Genomic DNA, 9468 nt, shown 5'->3' on the forward strand with positions numbered 1-9468 from the left:
CTCTAGATCAGTGATTTGCTCATATGAACTCCGTGTTCCTCAACCCCAGCCCCAGAGATATTGACTCAGTGGGCTTGGGGTGGCCTCGTGCGACCTTCTGATGAGAGGGTCAGAGGACCACCTTTCGATAAAACATGATCATAATAAAGCCTCCAACTGTCTGTTTCGGCAGGCTGCTCCACCCAGACCCCATGCGGCTCTGCACTTACCTGTGTATCCACTGGGCCGGCTTCTGACTTCCGACTTCCACTCTGGCTAATAACACAATGGGCTGTCATTTTTGAAGATAGGCTCCCTGGGCCCTGAGGCTGCTGTCCCCTATGTTAACAAGTCTCTTTGCTTATCAAAAGTAGGCCCAGTGGGAGAGGGGAGAGGGAGGAGGGAGGGAGGTTTCGGTAATGGGCCACAATAATCAACCACATTGTATATCAACAAAATAAAATTTTAAAAAATAATAATAAAAATAATAAAAATAAATAAAAACAAAACATTAAAATATAAACATAAACTTATGTAATAATGCCACAATAATCAACCACATTGTATATCAACAAAATAAAATTTTAAAAAATAATAATAAAAAAAATAAAAATAAATAAAAACAAAACATTAAAATATAAACATAAACTTATGTAATAATAAAAAAAAAGTAGGCCCAGACTGTGCTAGGAGGGAGAGCACTTTAAAAAGCAGGACCGTACTGGCTCAGCCCTCCAAAGTTGACCAGTCCCACTACGCTTTGATTTACGTCCCACTCAGGTGAAGGCAGGTGCCAGCTAGGCCTGCATGTACCTGTCATGAACACTGGCTTTGGTATATGAACTGAGCTCTGGGGATCTGGGTGTTGGCCCAGGTTCGAATCCCAGCTCTGCCACTGGGCATCTGTGTGACCTCTCTGAACTCTGGTTTCCCCACTTACAAAACCAGAGGAATATGACCTCAACAAAATATTGTAAGCTTTAAATGAGGTAATAAATGGAATGTGTGAGGCAGAGGGCCTCACAGTGCAGGGCTTTCCCACCACCACCAGATTGACAACTCTGGACTTTCCCGTGAAAAGTGGGAGCTGAAGGAGGGATATATATAATTCTCACCAGCTAGGTACCAACCTTACTTTTTTTAAGTTTTATTGAAATGTAATCTACACACCATCTAATCCACCCATGTAAGGTTCACAATTCAACGGGTTCTAGTACATTCGCAGAGGTGTGCAGCCAGCACCACAGTGAATTTTAGGGCGTTCTCATCATCGACCTGAAAAGAACCCCGTCCCCTTGAGTATCACCTGCCATCCCTGCAGCACCCCCTCCCTGCCACCCTAACCACCGATGGACGTTGTGACTGGGCTCTTTCAGTTAGCATGTGTCATGACTTCATTCCTTTCTATGGCTGAATAACTTTCCATCTCATAGATACACACTTGGTTTATCCAGTCACCTGCCAATGGATATCTGGGCTTCTGTTATAAACCGTGCCACTATGAACGCTCATGAACACATTTTATATAGACCTGTGTCCTCAGCTCCCAGGGACATGCACCTAGGCGGGGAAGCACCGGCCACCAGCCACTCCAGGCTCACCATGGAGGGACCACCAACCACTGCCAGCAGCTGCGGGGCCTCCCTCTGCACCGGCTGTGCATGGGGCGCCGAGCTCCCCATGTCCTGGACATGCTCATTATCCACGGCTGTGACTGCAGCTGTCCTCACGGGTGTGAAGTGACCACCTTCCATTTCTATTAAATAAATTCTACTGCTTTTTTATTAAAAGTTTTTAAAAATTTATTCACAGCCTAATGTTAAAACTACATGGAATAGAAGGAAATGAAACAAGAAAATTAACTCTTGAAGGATAGGTTGTAATAAAATGATGGCGACAGAGAACTGTCCTCTGACAGGTGAGTGACCAGCATTGGAGGCAGCCGATGGCTGCTGTGTGTGTGCGACACTCACACTGCCGTGTGTGGTACGCTGGTGCTGTTGTGTGTGGTGTGCTGGCCTTGCTGTGTGGGGGACGCTGGCATTGTGGTATATGGTACACTGGCCTGGGTGGATGTGGTACAGAGGCATGGGGGGGGACATGGCACTGTGGTATTGCTGTGGGGGGACTGTGCAGGGCTGTAGGAAAGTGCATCAGGCCACTGCTTCCCTCTTTATGTTCTTGCTCCCTTTAGTTCACACAAGACTTTCTGGATGGTAAAAGAAAGTTCTTTTCTAAGTGAGCCAACATGAGTCATTCTTGACATACTCAAATGTCAGCTAACAAATCAATATGGGACAAAACCTACTGTCCTACATTAATCTATCATAAAGGACATAGTTGCTGTTTCCCAACTAAGGAGCTAAAATAAATTCCCTATTTCTGTACCTCGATGGCCCTTCTAAGGGCAGTGTCCAGGTGCTTAGTGAAAAAGCCATTTTCACAGAATTACAGCTCAGACCCCATAAGAGGTCACTGCCAGTCTCCACTTTCAGGCAGAAGCACTCAAAACCTGCAGTCTGAGGAGTGCCTCTTCTATTTTTAGCCAGAAAGATTATAGAGGAATGCTTCAACTCATCCTTAACTCTTGGTGTCTGTCCCCTCGGGCCAAGTCAGCAGTAGGAGGTTTACCACCCACAAACTCAGCAACCAGATACCAACAAGGGGTGGGAATCCTGAGGAATCTCCGCATGCCCAAGGCACCAGCAAAGAGAAAACCAAGAAAAGACTAAAGGTGGCATGGGGGACAAGGGGTGGGGGGTGGTAATCAAACCATAAGGAAAAAATAATGGAAAAAAATAATGGCATTGGTTAAAGTGCACCGCAAGGAAGCCGCCCCTCAGAATGATTTCATAAGAGCACGCCAAGGAGACAGGGTGTGGCCCGCTAAAAACAGTGGTTTACCCCCGAAAGCCACAGACTGCCCCCCAAGGGGCCACAGACTTCTGGCAGGGGGTCTGTAATTTCCTATATAAACCAAGCATTGTCTACAAAGTCTTATACTACTGTTCCTCAAATAAATGTAGAGCTGTTGTAGATGACAAAATATTTTTCATTTGTAAATGTTTCTGAGTAGCTGCTTTTTGTCATTGTGAATTTTTTTTTTTTTTTTTTAAAAGATGACCGGTAAGGGGATCTTAACCCTTGACTTGGTGTTGTCAGCACCACGCTCAGCAGTGAGCTAACCGGCCATCCCTATATGGGATCCAAACCCGTGGCCTTGGTGTTATCAGCACCGCACTCTCCCGAGTGAGCCACAGGCCGGCCCCGTGAATTTTTTCTAATCACTGACAAGTAAGCACAATTACCAAGTGGAATCTGTGAAGTTTTTAATGTTCAGGGGGGCTTCCATTTTGAAAGGTGTAAAGGAGTTAAATATATTCAGGTCTTGAAGGTCCACTAAATGGGGGGCAGGAAAAAGAAATTCTGATATAGCACAGGGGTCAGCAAACTATGGCCACCTGTCTTTGCAAATAAAGTATTATTTGAACATGGACATGCTATTTATTTACATATTGCCTACGGCTGCTTTGCCATATAGTTGGGACAAAGACCATATGGTCCAGAAAGCCTAAAATATTTACTGCTTGGCCCTCTACAGAAAGAGCTGGCCAACTCCCCATATAGCATATCATGAAACATTCCAGTTATTAAAAAATAAAATCAATACAAACTATATATATGAACAGAGGCTGTTCAAGATATAATGAAAACATTATATCTAAATGCTGACTGCCTTCTGAGGCAAGTGGCTCCCATTCACTTGATTTCGTGGAGCTCCACAATGAGAAAGAAATGTGAGTGCTGGGGAAGAATGAATCCCCAAGACAAAAAACAGGGCTCTGGGCAACAGCAATGTCTACTGGGGATGTCTCTTGCACCGGACACTCCCAACCTCTGCGAGTCCTGGTGTCCCTCCAGGGCCTGACCCCCTCTTTCACTTATCCAGGGGCTCCCCTAAAGCCACAGACGATGATAGCTGTGGAGGGAGTGCACCCTTCTCCCCACACTGGGTCTGAGAAGGATAAAAAATAATAGAGTAAGGACAGAAGCCAAAATGTCACCTTGACCTACACTGAACTCGAGCCCAGCAGACACGCCCACCGAGGCACAGCTGGGCAGGACAGGGCCTGGCTCCCCAAGGGAAAGGTTTGCCTGGGAAAAACGCCACCAGAAAGCCGGTAGAACCGTGTGTGGACCCAGTCCTGCCTCCCACAGTAGTAATCACATAAGCCCTGCCTGGGCGTCAGAAAGGCCCACGTTTAGGCGAAATTCCCTCCACCAGGAAGGCCCCTCAAACCTACTCCAGGCTGTCCACCCAGGGAAGGATGGGCAGCTGAGGATGACCGTGGCTGGGGCCCAGGACTGCCACGCCCTCCCCCACACCTGCCACTCAAAGGCCCCCACCGCCAACTCGCTCCTTAACCCGATGGTATCAGAGCATCTTAAAAGCACAACTTCTTGCCCTTTTACAGCTGCTGAGTCAGATAAGCAGCAGCCCTACGGGGACAGACCACACACAGAGTCCAGGCTGCTCCCAGCCCCCTCGCGGTTTCCCTCTCTCCTCACGGGACCGGCAACGGGATCGCAACCCTCGGTGTTGCGCCCGCACCTTGCTCAGCCAGTGAGCGGCCGGTCTGTATGTGGGATCCGAACCCTCGGCGGGAGCGCCGCCGCGCCACTGGGCCGGCCCTAAAATTACTTTTTTAATCCCAGTCATGTTTTCATACAAATGAGCTGATTTCTCATTAAATTAAAACATTTACTAAATAAAAACATAAAGGGAAAAAATACGTGGAAATCTATTACTAAGAAATCATGCAATAATTTTTACCTATTAAAAAGTGTAAGCAAAGATATGAAATCAGCCTACGTGTCCATCAACAACGAAATTAATAAAGAAAATGTGGCATGCAGACAGAGTGGAATACTATCCAGTCTTCAAAAAGAAGGAATCCTGTCATTTGTGACAACACAGATAAACCTGGAGGACACTATGCTGTGTGAAATAAGCCAGGCACAGAAAGACAAATACTGCATGTTCCCACTTACATGTGGAGTGTAAAAAAGCCCGAATTCATAGAAACAGAGGAGAATGGTGATTAACAGAGGCTGGAGGCCTGGGGGGTTGGGGAGATGGTGGTCAAAGGCCACAAAATTTCAGTCAGACAGGAGGAATAAGTTCAGGAGACCTAGTGTACATCATGGTGACTGCAGTGAATAACAATGTATCATACACTTGAAAATTGCTGAGAGAGTAGACTTTAAGTGTTCTCACCATAAAGAAAAGATGTGAGGTAATGCATATATTAAATAGCTTGATTTAGCCATTCTACAATGTATACATATATCGAAACATGTTGTACACCGTAAATAATACAATTTTTACTTGTCAATTAGAAATAAGAAAAAAATGTTTTAAAGGTGTAGGTACAATGTTAACAATCAAAAATAGAGATTATGTCAACATTCACTTATATGAGGCACTAAAAGTGCTCTTATAAAATGTACTAAGACTAATAATATGCACAAAAAAAGGACTTCTCAAAACACTTCTTTAAGAAAATGATTCAATATTCTACAAACATACCTTTTGAAGCATAGCATTAGTCTCCTCTATGAAATAATAGCATATTTTCTGGGCTATGTCCAAACTTGTCTTCTCATTTGTATCTGAAATTATTTCCCCAAGAAGTACTTTTTTCCAGCAAGTACTAGAACCAAAATGTTCAACAAAATCATTTCAGCAGGTTCTCAAAAAATAAGGACAACTTTTACATTTCAATACAACACACAAACTCTTCTCCTATTTTTTCAGAAGCATAACAAAACTCACTCCATAAGCAGATTCCCTAAAACCTCCACTTGCATTTCATGTACGGAAGCAGACAAGGTATACACGGAAAGGAGGAGTAACCGAGGATAAAAAGGGAATTGGGTGCTCTTTATTATCATGGTAACCCTGTGTCTGGCACTTAAGTAAGTGCAGTCACATCCACAAGCCCTGGAAACAAAGCAAGAGACAGCAGGAAGGCGAGTCCACAGCCCAAAGGCCATATGAGTAAGGGGCAAAGGCGGGAGAGTTTTCCTTCTCTTCAAGTGACAGTCTTTCCTAGAGAATGGCAAACTGAAACACATTTCACATAGTAAGATGCCCTAAACATGGAAGAAGAATCTACAGCCAAGGCTTTGTCTACATGGAGGTCAATTTAATTTCATACCATAAAGACTGTAGGAAATGGGGCGCAGTGGGCAGGTGGGGCCAACTTTCTACAGGCAGAAGAGTCAAGGCGGGCACGAGAGAGCTGAGCAGAATGCTGAGCCAAATCCATTCACTGGGAAGAAGCACCAAGCAGGGAGAAAGAAGATGGGGGGACAGAGCCTAGATACAGAGAATTTGCAAGTGGAAGTGGCTTAGATGGGGAAGGTTAGATGGCTGCCGTGACATCCCAGAGGAAGTGTACAGAAGCCAGTTAGAAATCCAGAACAGATGACAAGACACAACGGCAACAGTCTTAGACGTCTTCAGCTTAAGAGACGATGCTGAAGCCTCAGGAACAGATGAGTTCTCAGGAAAGAAGAAGGAAATGACTAGGTGTGAGACACAGTGTTTCACGGACAACTATCACCTCATTTAATCCGCACAATTGCCTAGCAAAGAAAGCATTATCATCCCCACATCAGACTCAAAGAAAATGAGAATCAGGAAAGTGGGGGAAATCACCCTAGGTGACAAAGCTACTGAGAGGCAGAAATAGCACGCAAACACATGTCCGACAGACTCCTGGCCTCATGCTCTCTCTGCCCCACCACCCGGTTAGAAGTAACTCACCGGGAAGAAAAGAGGCCTAAGGATGACCGCTGGGAAACATCCAGTCATTTTATTTAATTTTAGGCTGAAGTGCCTGAAAAGAACTCACACCTTGTTCCAAGAAGGATTTAAAGGCACTGGCATGGTACACACAAGATAAAATAAAACGGAAGTCAGAAGTCAAATGAATGGGGAAAACAAAACAAAGGAACGATGAGAGGAGGAAAGATAAGACACAGCCTAGAACAAGTCAGTGAGAAGTCGCATGCCTTAAAATCCTGTGCATTTGGACGGACCACAAAGGTGCCTCTGAGTTTTCTAGTGAACAATGGAAAGAAGGAAACACATCAGTCACAGAATTCACACTGTCTGTAAGATAAAAACACACCGTCTGCTGAGAATAAAAACTATTTCTGGTGTTGAGACCATGAAGAAATTTTACTCCCTTAGTTCCTACAGAAAAGGAAATAAGCAATATCATAAACAACAATAACAGGCATCACTGAATAAGCACCAACTACTCCCAGGTGCTGTGCTAAGGGATATTTCTAGGTATTATCTCATTTAATCGTCCCAACCGCTTGAGGATGGGCTTCACCATCTTCAGGAAGTCCTCCCTAGACACTGGGCACCTCCAACATGGAGGCTGTCCTCCCTGACAAGGACCAGGCCAAAGGAAACCCTGCGCTGGGCAGAACACAGCTGTGCATGCTGACAAGCAGCCACTGGGAACGGGACTGACAGCCTCACGGGAATATTAAAGAGCCTGACCAGGATACCTGTCTACACCAGGGGCTCCTCTACCTGCCTCCCCCATGGAAAAATCCAGGGTCTCCTTCAGCAGGGCTTCTGAATCTGCCCCACGGCATGACCAGGAGGGGCTGTGGTTAGAAGCTTTGCCTGCTCCAGGGAAAAGCTAACTCCTCAGAGACTCTCCTCTGAACAGTGTCAATGCTCACACTTTTAAAACTATTTTCCCTGCACGACAAGCATCAGGTCACCAGAGGGAAAATATCTGAGTAGAAACTAAAAAATTCTCAGAACCGTGTACTCTGATTATGATTCTAAAAGCAGAATTTCAGAAATGGTTAAAACTTAGACATAAATACTCACTAAGTGCGCAAATTACATAACAAATAAGCAACTCCAGCAAACAATGACATTCCTTTTTCCCGTCAGGTTGGGCATTCAAAGGCAAGCCAAAAAAAACCCCCAAAGTTATATCCAGATTATAACTACAGGTTAAGACCAGTACATGTGGAACTTACAATTTTCCGGCTTCCAGACATAACAATTTAAGAGCTGTAAGTAACCTCCAAGATGGTCCATCCCATCCAAATGTCAAATTTCTAAAGTGGGAAAACAAACAACAACAAATCCATCAAGTCAGTATTTCATGACCCCAGGCAAACTGCTGAAGAACCAAGCATTTGTTTAAAGGAGCCGCTAAACATTATGTAACTTGTAATTTGGTGAAAAAGACGAGAGAAAAATAAGTCTGCAAATACTTAAAAATAAAGCCTAAGTTATATGAAATTCTCTCCATGTTTTAAAAGAAAAAAATAGTGAAAAGCTATTTTCTGATCAATTTTTGTAAAAAGCTGAACTTGGATGAGGTGGCCACAGCAAAACGGCACACACCATAGTTCATGGTGAGATGATTTATGAAAAATCTGGATTACACTGGTGATCAAACAAATGGCAGCCGCCACAGCCAGCTTGCACTCACACAATTAAGGGATTATTTAAAACTTAATTTAGCTAGAAAAGAACATTTGAAAGGGAGAGCCTCAAACCCCATTCATCCCATTTGGCGTGGAATCTCCCCCACACTCCTTGTGTCCCGACCCCCCAACATCAAGTACAGTTTTACTGCACATAATAAGTGCTCAATAAATACTACCTGTCATCTGATACAGAGTCAGGAGGTACCTTACATCTATGGAAACTCTAACCATCAACTTTTTCATGAAAATCTCCTAAAGGAATAATTTCAACAGGCAAAGTGAAACACTTACTCTATAAAGCCATGATCCTTTAAAATGGAAATCTTTTTGTTCACTTGTTTATCAGTTGATGGAAGATATTTAACAAGTATTTCTACATAAAAAAAAAAAATCAGACAGAATTAGAGTAATTCAGACAAAAGTATGTCTTGCCTTCCCCTCTCACTTTCCTTGCCTTTAGCAATCAAAACATGTATAAACGATTTTGTCTAATCCATACGAAAGAAGTCTATTCTCCAAGTCCAAATTCAATGAGATCATTATTTAACCCCTGAAAAGCTGTAAGAATTCCAAGGCCAGAGGACAAAACATCCATAACCTTAACTCGTGCTCCCACTAAGCAAATCAACCAACAAAATCAGGTAATTAAGACATTAGCCTAACTGATGGAAAATACAACCAACAAAAGTACAGCCTCTATAAAAACATGAGAAAATTTTGTGACACTGAGTTTTTTAAAGCCTCATTCAAAATAGTCTGGACATCAGTGCAACCACAAAAAACTTAAAGTGAACATGTAAAAATAACAGAGCTATTTGGGGGAGTAGGGTAATGAGGGACTTTTCTATTATTTTTAAAATGTAAAAATAACTAAAATGTATTTTTGTTCAATTTAATTTGACAAATGAATATTACATATTCATTAATATTAAAGCTATCAAGATTCTGAAA

General features: G+C 43.4%; 1 long non-coding RNA gene across 1 annotated transcript; it reads right to left on the bottom strand.

Annotated features, from left to right (window-relative positions):
• Positions 1 to 5585: 5585 nt before the first annotated feature.
• Positions 5586 to 8892, bottom strand: LOC103609364. Its single transcript, XR_552133.1, has 3 exons — positions 8809 to 8892; positions 8059 to 8139; positions 5586 to 5693 (listed from the first exon to the last, which is right to left on the bottom strand). It is a non-coding gene; the product is annotated as an uncharacterized LOC103609364 (long non-coding RNA).
• Positions 8893 to 9468: the final 576 nt, after the last annotated feature.

Source organism: Galeopterus variegatus, unplaced genomic scaffold, assembly GCF_000696425.1.
Source record: "Galeopterus variegatus unplaced genomic scaffold, G_variegatus-3.0.2 Scaffold9529, whole genome shotgun sequence".
NCBI classification, from domain to species: Eukaryota; Metazoa; Chordata; class Mammalia; order Dermoptera; family Cynocephalidae; genus Galeopterus; species Galeopterus variegatus.